Source organism: Rhinolophus hipposideros (genome assembly GCF_964194185.1).
Source record: "Rhinolophus hipposideros genome assembly, chromosome: 12".
NCBI lineage: Eukaryota > Metazoa > Chordata > Mammalia > Chiroptera > Rhinolophidae > Rhinolophus > Rhinolophus hipposideros.
Genome location: NC_138058.1, coordinates 29,707,022 through 29,726,393, shown reverse-complemented (window position 1 = coordinate 29,726,393; position 19,372 = coordinate 29,707,022).

Below are 19,372 nucleotides of genomic sequence, written 5' to 3'. Positions count from 1 at the left end.
ACCAAAGAAATTCTGATTATGATCTAAGGGACTGCATAGCAATTTCCATTTTTACTGCATAAAAGTAACTATTTAAAAAGCTACTTTACACTCAAGTTGATGATTAAACTTACTTATGTTACATATACATTTACATTATTATCTAAATTGGTGTTGCTCACAGAGGACAGTCTCAGAAGGCATTTTAGAAATGTATGTGGATGGGTTTAAATTGTGAACATCTTGGGGGTGTGCTACTATTCTCAATTAGTGAATGGAAGCAAGGGATGATGCATGTTCTACTATGTGCTGGAGAGATCATCAGGACCAGTGGATGTTCCACTAGACACTTACTCTGTTTTACAAATAAGCACCGAATGTCTTTTGCAATGTTTTAATGTATACTGACATGAAAATTTTACATTATTCTGTTCAAAGCTTTATCAAGATATGTTCAGCATTTCAGAAAGTCATATCATTAGCAGCAAAATCTTTATTGGTATTTGCGCCACCACCAGCCACATGTAGCATTCTTAGTGATTTAATGAGTAGGTACAAGCACCTTCTAGGGTACTTGTCTCTGAATTTTTCACACTAAACTATGGTTTTCTTATAAACTATTTGACTTTTATTTCTCCTTTATATTTAGTTATGAATGTAGGGAGATAATGATTCCTATAGGTTTTATTTCAGGATAGTATTGGGGTTATAACAAGTAAATGTTGAGTCTGATAAAGTTGAGAACCATTAGCTTGGGGGTTCTCAACCTTGGTACCATGAACATCTGGGGCCCGATTATTATTTATTGTGCTCATCTGTCCTGTGCACTGCAAGATGCATGGTAGCATTCTTGGCCTCCACTCATTAGACGCCAGTAACAACCCTCCTCCCCCAGGTTGTAACAGCCAAACATGTCTCAAGATATTGCCAAATAACCCCTTGGGGAGAACATCACCCCTAAGTGTGATCAACTGTTCTAATGTAAGAGATTATAAGACTTCTAGAACTGTTCGATGTGCCATTTTTTCCAGCCTACCATTACTTATTTATTTATTTGGTTCTTCCATTGCGTGTCTTCCTTCCTTCCTTCCTTCCTTCCTTCCTTCCTTCCTTCCTTCCTTCCTTCCTTCCTTCCTTCCTTTCTTCCTTCCTTCCTTTCTTCCTTCCTTCTTTCCTTTCTTCCTTCCTTCCTTCCTTTCTTTCTTTTTTTCTTTCTTTGTTATTAAATTTATTTAAGTGACAATGGTTAATAAAATTACCTAGATTTCAAGTGTACAAATCTGTCATACATCATCTATATCTCACATTGTGTGCTCCCAACCCAGAGTAAGTTCTGTGGCACATATACACAATGGAATACTACTCTGTCATAAGAAAAGATGAAATACTACCATTTGGATGGATCTTGAAATTGTCATGCTAAGTGAAACAAGTCAGACAGAAAAAGTTGAGAACCACATGACTTGACTCATATGTGGGATACGAAACTGAAAGCCACCGTTACTTATTAATGATGGACTTGCCTAGGTTCCTTAGACCTGCTGCCAGTGGTTCCTTGGTGCACACCATGTCCTGGCTTCCTTCAGTATCCCATCATGACTGCTCTTACTTCTTTCACATCTCTAACATTTTTGTTTCTGTTTTAGGAGGAACAAAGAGCTGGGGTTTAGCTTAATTTTGCCATAACCTATTTGTGTGACCTCGAGTCAACTATTTCATCTCTCTAGGTCTCAATTTCATTTGTAAAATGAAGGATTGGGCTACATAATCTGAGGTCCCTTTAGCTCTGTAAGTCTTTGATTCACTTGTCTCTGACTCACCTCTTTAAAAACCTGTTTGCTCATTGGCAATTCTATATGCAATTTTGTGGAAGACATCTCAACTGTACTCAGAAAATGTAAGTTCAAAAAATGATAATGAAAATATCACTCAGAAAATTCTAAATTAGTACAACTGAAGTTACCAAAATAGATGACTTGCTGCTTAACGCAATCCAAAGTTGTTTAAAATCTTCTATTTCTAAGAGCCCTGCTCCAAAATAGAGCCAAAAGACTCATTAGAATACTAACAAAAGGATACACCTGGACCTACTTAGGGAACAGAGTGAATCAGTGATTTGGCCCATGATCTGGACTGATGAAAACAGAAAACCTAAAGACTCAAAATAACACTGGTATCTATAGTTATGATTCTGCCTCTAAATAACCAAGCCATGTGGATGACAAATTAAAAGTCATCAAGTCACATCCTGTTTCTCCCCCACAGCTAACAACTGGATATTTAGAGATAGAGAGAACTTACAACTAATTGACTGACTTTCACATTTTTCTTCCTATGGCTTTGACATAAGAAAGATGGAGCTAACTTTACAGCACTGGTAACAGGCTCCTTTAAATCTAAGAGGTCTCAATGATAGATATGTCATATTTCTCCTCTTTTGGCATATGAAAAGGCTCTGAGAGCATTCTATTGGTCAATGGTGATGATAACTGAATTAAATGCCAAACTGAAAAGGCATTGCAATTTTATTGAAGGGGATGGAAACTTACTAAGCACCCACTATATACAGGTACACATTACTTTTAATTCTCAGAATGGCTTACAAGGTAAGCATTACAATTCCCATTTTATAGGTGAAGAAACTGAGTCTTTGGGATGAACTGTCCAAGATCACCTAATTACCTAAAGAAAGCCTGGATCTTTCTGAATTCAATGTCCCCACTTTTTCCACTAAGCGACTAAGGGTTCTTAGGTTGGCTAAAGGTGGTTACCAGGGTTAGCATTGCTGTATTTCTCCAATGCCACCTCTGGTCCAGGCATAATTGGAAGAAAAAAATTGTAAAGATGGTGCAGCTTGCGCTTTGTTCCCCTCTCCCTCTGCTCTCTTCATTTTCTGCCCCCATGAAGGTCAAACTCTCCTCCAGACCTCAGTATCCCCAGGCTGCCTCCTAGATGCTCATGAGCCTCTATAGCACTTTACTCGGTCAGGAAAACAGTCCCAGCATTCTCCGAGCATCTCCCCCTGTCAAATCTCGCACAGCCCAAATTCCACTTCCTTAGGCTCTGCTCCCTGCTGGATCGTGTTGTGTGGTTATGGCTTTGCGGACATAGCTGCCTGCGACTGGATCAGCTGGCTAGCTTTCCATGGGACTGGGTATCTTAATCCAGATACAAATCCACCTAAGAACTTTCAAGAGAGGTTAGAGTGATGCTGCCGATGTCAGGGTCTTGGTGAGTAAGCAGAGTGAGCACCTCTGTGCCAGAGCCATCAATATTTTTATGGAGATCAAAGCCCTAAGCACGAATGATAAAACTCTGATAAGATACTTCAGGCCAATGAATTTAAGGGGGCAATAAAGGGCCTTTTGTGGAGTCTCTTAAAATATATCCTGCACTAGACCAAAGTCTTCCTTATAATGAACGAATTTTTGACCAAGACAGTAAATGCCCAAGGAGCCTATGTCTAAGTTGTCTTCACTGAAAAATAAAGAACTTTAGTGCTTCAGTTATAAAGAGTTCCACTGTGACATGAACAGCAGCGGCACAGGAGGCTCAGCAAGGCATGGTTTCTGCACAGCAAAGTTGCCAGTGATTCCATTGTGCACAAAGAGCTTCTATTAGTTAATTAATCTTCTGATATTTATCAAGCATTTGCTGTATCCAAGGCTTTGTGCTGGGATGGACATAGGGATTTTGCTAACGTAAGGGCTTCAACTAATTTGATATGTTTACAAAGCCGTGCAACCTAATGTGAGGCTTGCAGCAGGGCATGGAATCAATATATTATTATAATATTCAGTGACTTGTGCTCCTTTATTCAACAAGTACTTATATGAGGGATGACTAAGCCATTTTAGCGACGGAAAGGTATAACTGAGATTCAGATAAGGTCTGAACCTCAAGGACCAATCGTCTGGTCAGAGACATGACTACGATGATTCCACGACAGGGTGATCAGGACTGTGAAAAAATCAGTCATCCAGGCAAGTTTGGACATGACACTGAACAGCTGGGACAGCTCTCCCGGACTTGAGGCAATGAGAAACGCATCCTGGGAAAGGTAATACCCACATTGAGACCTCAGAGGATGAGGAGAGAGCCAGAACACATGGGAGGAAGCTGGGGCAAGGAGGATGGAAGGAACAGCGTGCTCAAGGCTTGGAGACAAGAGAGAGTTGTCTAGATATGGGACAATCAATAGTTTATTATGTCAAGAATTTAGAATTTCAGTCATAGGGATAGTGGGGGGATACAGGTGGCGAGGTAAAGAAAGGCTAGTTCATGAAGATATTTGAATGCATGCCAGAAAGCTTAGATATTATCTTGGGGACAACAGGGCTCCATTGATGGACTTGAATCACGGTAGCCATTTCAATGATTATAATCTAGAATATATGGGGAATTTTGCTTTTCTGGAAAATGTAGTAGGCCAACAGAAATGCCTGCATCCAATAACCAAATTATCTTTAAGATTTTGACTCAGCTGTGGTGGTGAATGAGGCATAAATTGCTCCAATAGGTTCTTTCTTCTCTCCATGGAGATTCTGTGGTGAGATTCCTCAGAAAATCAACAAAAGGCATTTTTGAACAAGGAGTTAGTAAAAGTCATAAAAAGACTTGAGTTAGAGTAGACGTTTTGCAGCTGTTTCTGGCCGAAACCAGAAGTAGAAATTAAGCAGCTGACACATCTCTCCTTATAACTTTTATTAAGCAGACAACCTCCCTTCACCCCCACCACCCCTGTCTAACTGTGCACTTTTTTTTTTAAATGTGAAAGGCCTTAAAAAAATGTTTTAAACTTAATAAAATATACAACTTGACCTGGTTAATCTGAACCAGTTTGCAAACTCCCTTTATATTTGGATAAAAAAATAAACCTTCAGATTAACCAACTCTTGGCAAATTCCCTGTGTCTCCTGTTAGTGAATTCTTTACTAGTTACATTTCCGGCTCCCCAGACATGGGGATGAATTAAGGCTGGAAGAAGCAGGCCTGGCTGTAATTACATTAAGCATTTTTTTTTTTTTTTTTTGCAGAAAGAAAAAGTGTGTCATAGTGTACTGATATGCTTAGGGTGACATTTGCTTTCCTCTGCCAAGTTTGGGGCTGTGCCCCAGGGCCTGGATTCAATAACAAGAGAATACTGGATGAAAGGCACTTTCTACCTTTCTGATCGTTACAGGGTTTCTCATTCATGTGAGTGATAATGCTGCTGGCTAGACAAACTGAAGGGAGGATGGAGGTGGGCTACACAGAGAAGGCAGGAAGAACCTGAGCCAATCCAAGTTTGCGGACTCCAGGTTTAATATCGCCTCAGTTCTTAAGAAACCAGGCTCTGGCGAATAAGTGAGGGAAAGTGCATTCTGGAAAGAATTGGCATCCTAGAGTTTGGGGGGGCAGTCAGGTATCCCTTTGATCTTTATCCTAATGTTTGTCCTTCCAACTTTGCCCCATGCCTCATCATTCCCCAGAGGCTTTCCTGACAAATCTTCCTATATTTCAGTCATTTCCACAGGTTATTATAATTTGAATGATACAATGTTTCTTTTTAGCTTGCTTTAATTCTCTACTTCTATCTTTTTTTTCTTTCTCTACAATGGCTCCACATCTTTTGCCTTTCTTTTAGCACTGCATTCGACCTTATCCATGCACTATGTACTTAATATTTTGCTGAGGACATTATGAAAGAACTTAATGCTCAGAAAGAGAAAATGTGTAATGCCAGCACCCAGTTACCTTGCAAGCAAATTTTCCCTGCATAATCACATTTATTACTCTCATAAAATATAACACTATCCTTATTGCTTTTGGCAATAAAAGAAAGCCTCTAATGTATACCTTTCCTACCACACCTCGCACACTTAACTATTAAGGGAGTTCTAAATAGAGGGGTGGAAAGACATGGAAAAGGCCAGATTCTTCCAGCGGGAGCCAAATGACTTGCAGTGTGGAAGTTTGATTCTGAACTTAAAGTGGTCTGGGAAAACATAAACCTTTATATCTTAAGTGTGACCCACTGGCCCCTCCACTGTTTTGAAATGGAGTTCTCCTTTCAAAGTCTGCCCCTAGTCCTTCCTCGAGGAAAAGTAGTTTGAAGCTTACTTTCAAAGCCCTTAAGTGTAAAAATAAACAAGCATTCAGTCAATGGGGTCCCCGATGCTTTGCCGTACTACAACACATTTTTTAGTCATAAATCATGTCTCTGACAGGTGTATGATGATGCATTGTGTTAATACATCATGATGACAATGCTGATGATGTATTAGTGTAATATATCCTGAAAGCCTATCACTTTAGAATTCTGTGTTTATAAAGAGCCAAGGAAGGGTTTGAGGGTGGCAACATTGAGAAAGAGGGAGTGGATAGGAGGGTTCAGGACGATGAACATCTTTTTCTCACAAACCAAGAACCAACAAGGGAAATCAATAGTTTCTACCTCCCAGGCACTAACGTCTTCCCTCTCCCAGTAGTTATGTCACGGATGCAGCTCTTGGAGGTATACTTTATCAAACCTAGGTCACACACCCAGTTATTGGCAGGGCCAGGCTAGGCGCAGGTCTTCTGAGTCTCAGCACCACAGTTTTTCCAAAACCATCAGACTTTGAGATGAATGAAATATATTCTGTGTACACAAAACAGGAGTTCTGTCCTAGATGCACCCATTGACCGAAATGTTTCAGTCACATGTGCAGACATATGTGTGCTAACACTTGCAACATTTAGCAGTCAGTGCTTTTTTTCTCCCTAGGCTTCTGGTAGGTTATGGACTTCAATGAACAGCCTAAGAGTAGTAATGCAGCCATTTCATTTGTTGTCTATTCACTGCTGCTACAACAGACTGGGTCCCAGCATTTACGGCACTTGGCCATCAGACCAGACCAAGTGCTAATTACATCAGTCTTTCCTTCAATTCAGTAAAACCATTTCCCTTTTTTCAAGGGAACATTTGTGGTGATGTGGTAATGATAAAAGCAGTCCTTCAGTGTAGCTTATGGTCCTGCCTATCAAATAAGTGAATTACATAGAGGTCGTGCTGTCTTCATAATGGGAACCATCGGAAAATATGCTCTTTGTGAGGGAGAACTCCTGCTACAACGTATCTATCAAATCTTCGATTGTCTGTTATTTCCAGTCAATCCTTAATTGGCTTTGACATTCTTTATTTAACTCATCGCAAATCAATTTTAGGATGTCATCCAAAAACCACAAAACAAACAGAAGAAAAAAGAAAGAAAATATGAGTCAAGTTGAAAGATAAAAGCCATTTAGAAGTGCAATGAAAGTAAAGAAGCACAATGGAAAACAGTGGAATCGATGTATCTTTGGCTAGGAAATAGGCTGAAACTTATTTTTATGTCACTGAAAAGTAAATTAAGAACTTAGATTATCAAGTAGCTTGTCAAATAAATCCATATTTAAGGATGGGCAACTTTTTGAATTCCACTTACAAATGAATTTGCTGAAATACACAGGTAAGTCCATTCTTAGAACAAGCAAAACTGTACTTCTTTTCCAAAGAATGCTGGAATCCAGGTTTTCCCAGATTAAGGCAAATGTCTACATACCATAAGTGAAGGTCTGATGCATATAAAAGTCAACTAAGAAAGAGGGTAATTATCTGTTGGCATTTTTTGTGAGTGCGAAAACAAACACTGACACACTTTGTGCAAAACGCATTTTATGTGAGTGCAAAAACGACACTGACATACTTTGTGAGTGCATATCTTGCTGCACACGGAGTCTATTTCTTATGGACTTGCATATCATCTGTGTCCCCGTGGACTTGCTATCCAGATGTGGGCAGAGACTGCTTGCCACTCTCCATACTATGTCTATATTTCCAATGGACCCTTGATGCAGGTCTATTGCTGATGCTGATATTTATGTTTTCAAATATAATAAATTTTGATGTGTTTCTTGACTCACCCTTCCCACCTCCAAACATGAGATTTTTCAAGTACATTAATTCGATAAAAATTAATGTTAGATGGATTTATGGACCAGTTATCAGGACTCGATTGTATAGTTAAAATATTCCCAGATATTCTCTATTCTGTCAGTTTTTGCCAGTAAGCGTGGCAGCCTGGGGCAGGAGGAACTTTGTTACCAATTACCTGAGTAATTGGTAGGGAATCATTAGGTCCATGACTGAACCTATCACAAAACGCCTGTCTTGCAACCTGATAGAGTGAGTGTCCAGAGAAGGGTGTTAACTATAAGAGCTCACCAACCATGGCTTGCTGCAGCCTGAATCGGTTCTGCTGACCATAAGCTTTGATGGCTATTGCTGTCCAGTACATTTTAAGGTTTCTGTAGAGACTGATGACAAATACGCAAGGGTCTCCTGGCCAGCCTCCAGACCTTTGATGATCCTCAGCTCCCTGACCAGTGGGATGGTGATAATGTTTGTTGCTCTTGGCCTTGAAGCCAATCTGTCCCACACCCAAAGTGAGCATCTGGAGAAAGTACAGTTTTCAAGAACTGTTCCCAGAGGCCATATCTATCTCTCCATTACCAGAATAAAAATATCCCGGCTACTCCAGAGTACCCAGCTAATGAAAAGCTGTCTTATTTGGCCCAGTTGGATTATCCTGATGATCTCTAGAGGTCAGCTTTCCCCTGCTCTCTTACATCTCCCATCAAATCAAGGGCATAGAATACTTAAACATATGTTTCAAAAATTCTCCTTGTTGTCATTCCCCAGGATACATAAATCATTTCTGCTCTTATAAATCTACAAGGCATTAATGCATGAGACCCAGGGGACGGTAACATGGGTAAACAAGGAGAAAAACTCCCTTTTCCTGCCCAAGGGCCTTTAACCTCTTAGGACCTCAGTTTCCTTTTCTGTAAAATAAAAGTTTGAATTAGATGAGAACTAAGATATTTTAAGCAGTATCTTAACACTCAAAAGCTATAACATTTAATAGGAAAGTGAGAAACTATGTACGTATCACAGTTACACTGCCAGAAAACAACTTGGAGGCCTATAGATTTTTCTAGCAGCTGTTGAGGATAAACCTGCACTCTATAGTAAGATACACATCTTCCTTTTTTATCCCCATTATCAGAACCACATTCAAGGCACCCAGTCTTTAAGCAGTCTCTTTCAAGCCAAATTTCTGCAACCTCTCTTTATTAAAGGTTCTGTTCATTAATTTAGATTTACTGTGGGAGTGTTCAAGTCTGTTAACATGACCACAGCCTGTTCCTGCTCTGTCAGTTTTGCATGTTGCAATTCTTCATCACGGTGCCAGAATCCTAGTTATGCCCTCTACTTGGGGGAGCTCAATCTGCTGATGTGGGTTTGCACATCACCACATGCCCATGTTTCTGTCCCATGTCCTGAGACAAGGACTCAACCAGTAGTTCCTTTTCTTGCATTATTGTTGAAATAGTTCTTTCGTATACTATTGCAGTGGGGAGGAAAAAACAATGTTTTTTAAAACCTATACTGCTTCCTCTGAAGGGTGAATCCTGACATGGAGGCTTTTTTGCCTTGCTAAGACACTCAAGAAGTCAGTCCCAGAGACTTTGGAAGTGAATTTGCAAGAGAAATGGGAATAATTTGGGGTTTCTGGGGGCAATCTTGAGGAGCAAGGGGAAAAGAGAGAGGCAGTTGGATAGCAACAGGTTGGGTGGAACGGTTAGGAAAATGTCCCCAGTAGTGGCGTGTTCTGGGACTTTCAAGATCAGGGACTGCTCCCATTTGTGGTCTGTGCTACATATTGTGATAGAAATCTCCTCCTCCCCACCCCACCGCGCCTCCTATTTTGAATGAAGTATCTGTGTGTACACATAAATATCTTGGAATAATACCATGATTGTAGGGCTGTAAGAAGCAGCAGGCCCAGAATGACAAGATGACTCGTCCACTGAACTTATTCAGGAAAAATGGGAATCCAGATCCAGCGGTAACCGAGAGAACACAAATTCTGAGAATTTGCAGAAATTTCAGGGGCTCCTTTAGACTCCCACAAGGTATGGAATGTAAAGTTGGAGACTATCTTATTTAGGTCATGGAGGTCAGGAAGACCCCAGCTGACATATAGGTTCCATTACAGGTGAGGAGTTTTGTTACTCTGGCATCAGGAGTCAAGCTAATCTTCTCATATCAGACTTTATTCATCTGTGGCAATATTTTGTGGGATAAGATAAGCCCTGGGACATAACGAGTGAGTCAGTTTTACTAATTGAGCTCTGACATCCAAGTTTTGATTTCTCATGCATATCTCCTCTTCCCTTGCCTCTGCCTTCCAATCACACAAACAAACTACTCAGTCACCACTTTCACTTCCATCCCAGCTCTGAATTCAGGAGAAAGAGTTAACTCCCTCTTATGTGAGTTGAAATGTGATTTCGCTCCTTTGCATGGCTCCCCATTTTAAATCATTTTTCCCCATCCCAATTTCCTCATCGTGGGTTCTGTTGTCGGCCTTAGCCCATCGTTAGTCTCCTGGCCAGCCCCTCCTCTCCAAAGAGGGGGCTTTGCTTCCTCTTACATCTTCAGTGAACCACAGTGACCTTTGAGGCTGATGCAGGTGCTTTGGGAGACCAGTTTATCAAGTGCTGCAGACAGGAAGGGCTGGGGTGAACCATCAGCCCCTCAAAACTATGGTCTAGAACTGCCCTAGACCAGATTCGTAATGGTGACCTGGAGGTGAAAGGCTCTATATTCCATTACCAGTCTCTTGAGTAATCTACCTAATTCAGTATCCTTTCATTTAATTGAAACATTATTTTCTTTCTGTTAGCCAGGGCACTCAAGCTGGTATAGCAATGTTAATCTTTCTGCTGATTTCCATCTTTGCAGAATTACCTTTCTAGCAATTAGACCCGCTGGTATAAATTTGCTTTGCTCCTTCCCGGGGTTCAATGTTAAAAAGGAAATCTCCAAGCTCAATGCCTTTTCCTCCAGGCTGACCCAGGGCAGGTATTAATTAACTGGGGTGTCGTGAAAAGGTTGAGCTTGAAAAGCCAAGTAGGAGAATACTTCTCTTGGGATGTCATTGCAGCCAGTAGATGAACTAAAGAGGGTGAGACCTGGATGGAGAAGAATCACATTAAAAACGTAGTAGAATGATTGCACTATTAGTGAACTGAGGAGTAAAACAATGGTTAGTCTGGAAATACCTTCAGACTTTCAAGTAACAAAATCTACATCCTTTGTTGAAATCTGGACGTAGCTCATTTGTGAACATTCTCTAAGACATTCAGGGTCATAGTGACAAGCCATCTCAGCTTGCCTGGAACTGATGAGTTCCTGAGACCAGAGACTTTTCCAAACTAAAATTGGGAAAGCTCTGGGCGTACAGAAATGAATTGGTTGCCCTATTAAAGTCCAGTTTCTGAGAAATATGTATAAGTCAGTGGCCTGTTCACAGTTCCTGCTAAACACAACAATGAGTTGTTTATACCTACCATCTTACATCCTGAAATTTAACCTTTTCTGAGATCTGTCAAAGTTGAGAAACTAACTCTAGATTTTCAAGGTCATTAGGAATGTTAATTGTCAAATCCAGTGGCCTTCTCTTTGACCTTGCCCTTTCTCTAGCCTTGCACACCACTGAATACATCGCTTTTCCAAATTCCCTCTTCATTGGACTTCTGTGCACTTGATTTTTCTGATTATCTTCTTCCTAACCACTTCTCTTTCTCCATTGCTTCAATTTCCCCCTTCACCCCTCTTCTCTCTCTGTAATTAATTCTGTAGACACAGGGCTGGTTATTTACCTGTCACCTCTCAGTCCTATGCTTTTATATTCTGCCCTATGCTGCCAGGGCTGGGAGTCGGCAAACTCCTATTTCCCTAGTTTTGCTTACCAGCTGGCTTGCTATTAAGGCTTGGTTAGTTGAGGCACCAGGGGGAGGGCAGAAAGTGTGAAAAAGATAGAAGAAGCTCCTTTTCCTGGCTCCTGCAGTACAATGGTCATTCACAGTGGCTGGTAGTTTCTGCAGCTCTAGTGGAATGTGGTGGTCCTAGGCTCCAGCAGCCCTGGTAAGGGTGCACCTTCCCTGGTCAATCGTGGGTCCAGAACTGAACTTTAAGAGCCTTTCCAGCAGGAGCCAGTGGGGTATGCCGCCCATGAGGCTTTCAATCACTAATAATGTATGAAAGATTTAACTTCTGACTTATGTCAAACACCACTTTCAGGACCTCTCTGTGTGGATGTACACTGCTCTGTTTTGTACTAATCATCTTCTGGCAGACCTTGATTGTCCCTCCTCCCTACTAGAGAGAATTCTAGCGATGGAGCTGTCATTCTTCTAGTTACTGCTACGTGCCTTTCCCTTGCTTCTAAAACCGGATTAGTCACCACATCTTGTCTTTTTATATAAAATCCAATGTATTTCACATCTTTCACTTTGTGTCCTTTCCCTAACTTTGGCCTTTACACCCTCAGGTCTAAATGGAACAATAATGTCTTTTCCATTTTTGGGGTAGATACCCAGGAGAGCGATTGCTGGGTCATATGGTAATTCTATTCGTAATTTCTTGAGGAACCTCCACACTGCCTTCCATAGCGGCTGCACCAGTCTGCATTCCCACCAACAGTGTATGAGAGTTCCTTTTTCTCCACAGCCTCTCCAACACTTGTAACAATTTGTCTTGTTGATGATAGCCATTCTGACTGGGGTGAGGTGATATCTCATTGTGGTTTTCATTTGCATTTCTCTGATGATTAGCGATGTTGAGCATTTTTTCATATGTCTATTTGCCATTTGTATATCCTCTTTGGAGAAATGTCTCTTCAGGTCCTCTGTCCATTTTTCAATTGGGTTGTTTGTTTTTTTGTTGTTGAGTTTCATGAGTTCCTTGTATATTTTGGATATTAGCCCCTTATCAGAGGAACTGTTTGCGAAAATCTTCTCCCATTCAGTTGGTTGCCTCATTATTTTGTCAATAGTTTCTTTTGCTGTGCAGAAGCTTTTCAGTTTCATATAATCCCATTTGTTTATTTTAGTTTTTACTTCCATTGCCTTTGGAGTCAAATTCATAAAATGCTCTTTGAACCCAAGGTCCATAAGTTTAGTACCTATGTTTTCTTCAATGCAGTTTATTGTGTCAGGTTTTATGCTTAAGTCTTTGATCCATTTTGAATTAATTTTGGTACATGGTGACAGATAGCAGTCCAGTTTCATTCTTTTGCACGTAGCTATCCAATTCTGCCAGCACCATTTATTGAAGAGGCTGAGACACGTGTACGCCAATGTTCATTGCAGCTTTGTTTACGGTGGCCAAGACATGGAAACAACCAAAATGTCCTTCGATAGATGAATGGATAAAGAAGTTGTGGTACATATACACAATGGAATACTATTCGGCATTAAGGAAAGATGATATAGGAGCATTTGTGACAACATGGATGGATCTCGAGAGAATAATGCTAAGTGAAATAAGTCAGACAGAAAAAGCAGAGAACCCTATGATTTCACTGATATGTGGTATATAAACCAAAAAGAACAAGACAAACAAATGAGAAACAAAAACTCATAGACACAGACAATAATTTAGTGGTTACCAGAGGGTAAGGGGGTGGGGGGTGGGTGATGAGGGTAAAGGGGATCAAATATATGGTGATGGAAGGAGAACTGACTCTGGGTGGTGAACACACAATGGGATTTATAGACGATGTAATACAGAATTGTACACCTGAAATCTATGTAAATTTACTAACAATTGTCACCCCAATAAAATTAATAAAAAAAAAAAATAATGTCTTTTCCGTTTACTAAGAAATACTGTTAATACCTGCCGTCCTATAATACCTGCTTTGCACAAGATACTTTATGTACATGATTTCTAAACATTGTGATGACTCTAGGATAGGTGCTTTCTCCTTCTACAGATGAAGTGATTGAAGCTCAGAGAGGCTAGTTAAGTTTCCAAGGGTCACACAGGTGTTACGTGGAAGAGCCCGGATCTCAGCCTAAGTCCGTCTACCTCCGGAGCCTATGCTTTTTTCTTTAATTACTCCCTTTCTAGTTTCTTTAACTTCAAATTTATCTGTGCCTCACCAGCCTAGATAAAACATTTCTAAATTTTACTTAAGAAAAACCTGATCCATAGTTAGAATCCAATCAGCATTTATTGAATGAATTGAACATATTACTCCTCTAATTAAACACATATTATAAAATTTTAACGGGTTTATTGAGATATAAATGACAAAATAAACTGTACATATTCAAAGTGTACAATATAATATGTTTTGACATATATACACCTGTGAAATCTTTACCATAATCAATATAATGAAAATATACATCACTTCCAAATGTTCCCTACAGCTTCTTCCTAATTTCTCATTCTCATCTCTCTCCAGTCCCACCTCTCAGCCTATCCCCCCACCAATTCCCAGAAATACCCTGACATGCTTCCTGTCACTATAGATTAGTTTGTATTTTCTAGAATTTATACAAGTGTAATAATATAGTGTGTAGTTTTCTTTTTCTGTAGCTTCTCTCACTTAGCATAATTATTTTCAGATTCATCCATGTTGTTACACGAATCATTATTTTTATTGTTCAGTACTATTCCATTGTGTGAACATACCACAATTTGCTGATTCATTCACCTGATGATAGATGCTTAAGTTTTCAGTTTTTAGCTATTGCAAGTAAAGCTGCTATGAACATTAATGTATAAGTCTTTGTCTAGATATATGCTTTCATTTCTTTTGGGTAAATGCCTAGGAATGGCATGGATGTGTGGTAGGTGTATGTTTAACTTTTTAAGAGACTGGCAAACTGTTTCTAAAGTGGTTGTATCATTTCACATTTCTATTAATGGTGTAGGAGAATTCCAGACCTGTCTTTTTAATATTAGCAGCCTACAAGGTAAAGTAGTATCTCATATGGCTTGAATTTGCATTTCTTTAATGACAAATAACGTTGAGCATGTTCATGTGTTTTTGTCATTCATCTTCTTTGCTGAAGTTTTTGTTCAAATCTGCTGCCCATTTTTTACGAAGCTGTTTAATTTTTTTTTAACTACTGTATTTGAATGTTCTTTTTATGTTGTGGATACGAGTTCTTTCTCAGATATATAATTTGCAAATATTTTATCCCAGTCTGTGTCTTATCTTTTCATTTCTAGTGTCTTCCAAAAAGCAGAATTTCTTAATTTTGATGAAGTCGAATTTATCATTTTTTTGGTTTAGTGGATTATATTTTAGTGTTATATCTAAGAAATCGTGGGCCTAACACAAGTTCACAACAATTTCTTCCTATTTTATTTTCCTAGAAGTTTTAGGTTTTACGTATATTTTAGTGATACATTTTGAGTTAATGTTTGTATACAATGCATGATATTGATCAAGTTTTATTGGTTTGTAAATGTATATCAAATAATTCTGACCCCACTTGTTAAAAAGGTTTTCATTTCTCTACTGAATTGCCTTTGTACCTTTGTTAAAAATAAATCAAATCTATATTATATATATTATATCTCTCTATATCATATATAGAGATTATATCGTGTTATATATTATATTATATAGAGAGAGATATATATGTATATATTTCTGGTTTTAATTTTTTCCAATGATCTATTTGTCTACGTTGATATCAGTGCCACAATCACTGTAGCTTTTGAATAAATCTTAAAGTAAGTACTACAAGTCCTTCAACTTTATTTTTCTAAGTTTTCTGGGCTAATTTAGGTGTTTCATATTTCTATATGAATTTGAATATCAGTTGACCAATTTCTATACTATCTTGCTAGAATTTGATTTGGATTATATTAAATCTATAGATAAGTTTGGGGAGAATTGACACCTTGATAATATTGAGAGCTTTAATCTATAAACAGGTATATGTCTCCATTTACTCCTTAGATCTTTAATTTCTCTCAACGATGTCTCATAAATTTTAGTGTATAGGTTTTGTATATCTTTTGTCAGCTATATCCATAAGTATTTTATATTTTGATGCTATATAAATGATATAATTTTAAAAATTTAGGTTTGGATTGTTCATGGTTAGTCTATAGAAATGCAATTGATTTTTGTTTTACAAATAACAACCATGCTAAACTCATTTATTGTTTTAGTGGCTTTTTAGAAGATTTCATGGGATTTTGTGCATAGACTATTATGTCATCTGCTAAGAAACGGAGTTTTATTTCTTCCTTTCTAATCTGGAGGCCTTTTGTTTCTTTTTCTTGCCTTGTTCAACTGGCTGGAACTCCTGATACTGTGTTGAGTAGAAGTGGTGGGAATGGACATTCTTGCCACATTCCTGATCTTAAGGGGAACATATACTCTCACATTTTAGCATTCAATATGTTGTTTGCTGGAGGTTTTTTTAATAGTTTTCTTTTATCAGGTTGAGGAAGTTCCCTTTTATTCCTAGTTTATTGAGAGGTTTACCATATATGCACGTACTCCTATAAATATTATTGAGCTTTGTCAAATATTTTTTCTCTTTCAATTCCAGGCTTTTGAATTTCAAAAGACTAGATTTCATGATCACAAGAAGACCACATACCTATGTATATATAAAATAAATGGTGGAGAAGTGCTCACTGTTTCCTTACCTATCCTGGCCTTTCTGGATTTGCTGAGGAGAAGAAAAGATGGATAGGACAGGAAAAGGAAACCACACCTGCAATAACTTTCTGGATGGGGGTGGTTTCTTTTTCTAGCTTCCAATTTAAATGTCTAGGAACTTCCTGGAGCCATGGGCTGGCCAGTGTCCTATATTTAATTAATTAATTAATAATTTAATTAATTTATCATTTTATACCTTTGCTACTTGGTAGTTTATCTTATTTTTGCTATTATTCATTTTATCATCTTATAGATCAAGTGGATTTTTTGCTTTTATTTTTATTTAATGCCACTTAGTTTTTCATTACTTGTTTTAAAATTTAAAAAATACTTTTCCTTTAAGAGAATTTGTATCATTTGGTCAATCTTGAATCTGATTATTTTGTTATTTGTGTTTAGCTTATTTTAAAATGGCAAGCCAGAATCACGGATTTGAAGGTAGCATCTGTGAACACTAGCTATAGATTCCAGGATAGCTGAGAGAGTTCCCCCTCCAGTTTTCTCTAGTTGATATTTCGAATCCACCGCGATATTCCTCAGGGCTGCAGTATTTGAAGAGGCACCATTCAAAATTATGTTCTGTGTAAATGTCAGGTGGCAACTGCTCTAGGAATTCTGTTCACATACAATAAATGTGAATAATGCTCCCAGAAGTTCTACAACACTGATACTGCCCACCTTGCAAAGATGGTACACTGAGTTCTAAAGTTTTCAAACTAAATAAAACAATAGCTGCATTGGCCAATCTCCCTTTCCAAAAAGCACATTAATCCTGCATTCACTCACTGCACAGCTGAACCACTGAAACAACATTGCCTTTTCATATTGCAAATCATCCAACCTCTTTATAAGGATATGAATTATTTAAACTGATGATCTCTACTCAGTACAACCACTGAACATCAGGTATTTCATTATATGGTTGCATAATAAAAGAAGAAATTGTGTAGGAAGGTTCCAGCCTTCCTACAAATAATACCTTTATTTTTCAAATTTCATTTTGTTTATAATTTCTAAACATTTAAACATTATTTTTATTTTGAAGTGGACAATACATAAACTATAACGAGACAAAAATATAGAACTAAGAGTGGAAAATGAAATTTAAATAGCATATGTCACTTAAGTTTTATTTTGATAATGATTCAAATTGTCTTAAAGGTAAGCAGCTGCCAATGGATTCTTTTTCCAGGAAGGATTTTAGGAAATGTCTCTAAGTGTGTAGCCCGAAGGCAAAAGGGAAGTTTGCTAGAGCTATAATTAAGATTGATAGTGTTACTCTGATGAGGCTGGCTCTACCTGTGATGAACAAGCAGCTATAAACAAAACAAAAACAAAAATGGAATTAACACTGAATACCACCTGGCTTCATGCCATAACCATACACTACAGAGTACTTTTGAGTTTAAGTGAACTGAGGGCAGGTCTCTCTACTCTTTCTCAACTCCCTAAAATGGGAGCCAACGTGAACAGACTTAATTCTCCACAAAGTAATTTGATTGACATTCACTACTTCCTTCATAGAACTTATGGTCTCCAATCCAATGAGATTCTTGGCAAGTAAACTTCCCAACTGCTATTCCTATCTATGGCTCATGCCTTTGAATACCATTTCCTCTCTGTGGGACCTAATTGACACCTCATTAAGTGTTAATGCATTCCACTTTTCTTGCCACTGTAACCATTTTCAAATGGATATAGCTCTGCGCTAGGGACCCTGGAAGATATGCTGCACTATAGATGGATCATGAGGTTCTCACCCTTCGGAAATGTGCAGTATTGATGGAGAGAAAGATTTTCATGTAGAGAAGTAATATAATCAAGTTGACAATATTTTGTAGCCAGAAGAATCCATAAAAAAGGAAAGGTGTGAGCTGGGAGAACCAAGAAAGGTTTCCTAGAAAAGCTCATACTTGGCATGACCTGGAGGGTAGATAGTTTTCCCATTACCAGGAGCACTTTGACAGTGGGACTCCATCACTCGTTCATCCTAAACACCATGCAAGAAATCCAGTATACCCCGAAATAGTGGCATTTATTTCTGTTTTGCCCCTATGTTCTTATCCTGAGAGTCTTAATAACAATCAGTAGCAAGGAGGAGCAGGTGGTGATATGTTTATTTTTATAACCATCTTATTTATTCCTCCAACACTAGATCTGTCGTATGGTCAGAGTTTGAACAGAGTTTATCCAGGGAAAGATACCTCGTGTCCTTACCTTCTCATCAGGTTCTATGGCAATTTAGTTATATTGCTATACTTAACCCATTCTATTACATTTTTTATTTGTTTGTTTAACACATATTTTCTATGTACCATGTATGTGCAAGTCAGTGTTATGGGCATAAGGAACAAAAATAGACAATGTCCCTGTCCTCTAGGAGCTTACCGTATGGTAGGAAGAGAAATATAGAAATAAATGTCTATCTATTGATCGATGTTTAAAGAATAGAATAGAATAGAATAGAATACTATACAGTATATAAGTATAAACATATATAAATAAATACTTATATTTATACCTGTGCATATGCACATTTATTTAAATACCTATAGTAATAAGTGCTTTAGGGAAAACTAAAGCAAGGAAATAGAGTACGTGGGGTCGGGGGAGGAATTTTTAATCAGATGGTCAGGAAAGATCTTACTGCAAAGGCAGTGACTTAAAAGAAGTAAGGAGGTGAGCTGTATGGATATCTGGGGCAAAAGCATTTCGGGAAGAGAGACCAGCAAGGGCAAAGGCCCTGTTTGGTGCGTTCAAGGAAATTGAATTCACATTGTGAAAGAATCGCATGGGCTGCTATATGGAGAATACCCAGATTACAGAGGGGCAAGTAAAGA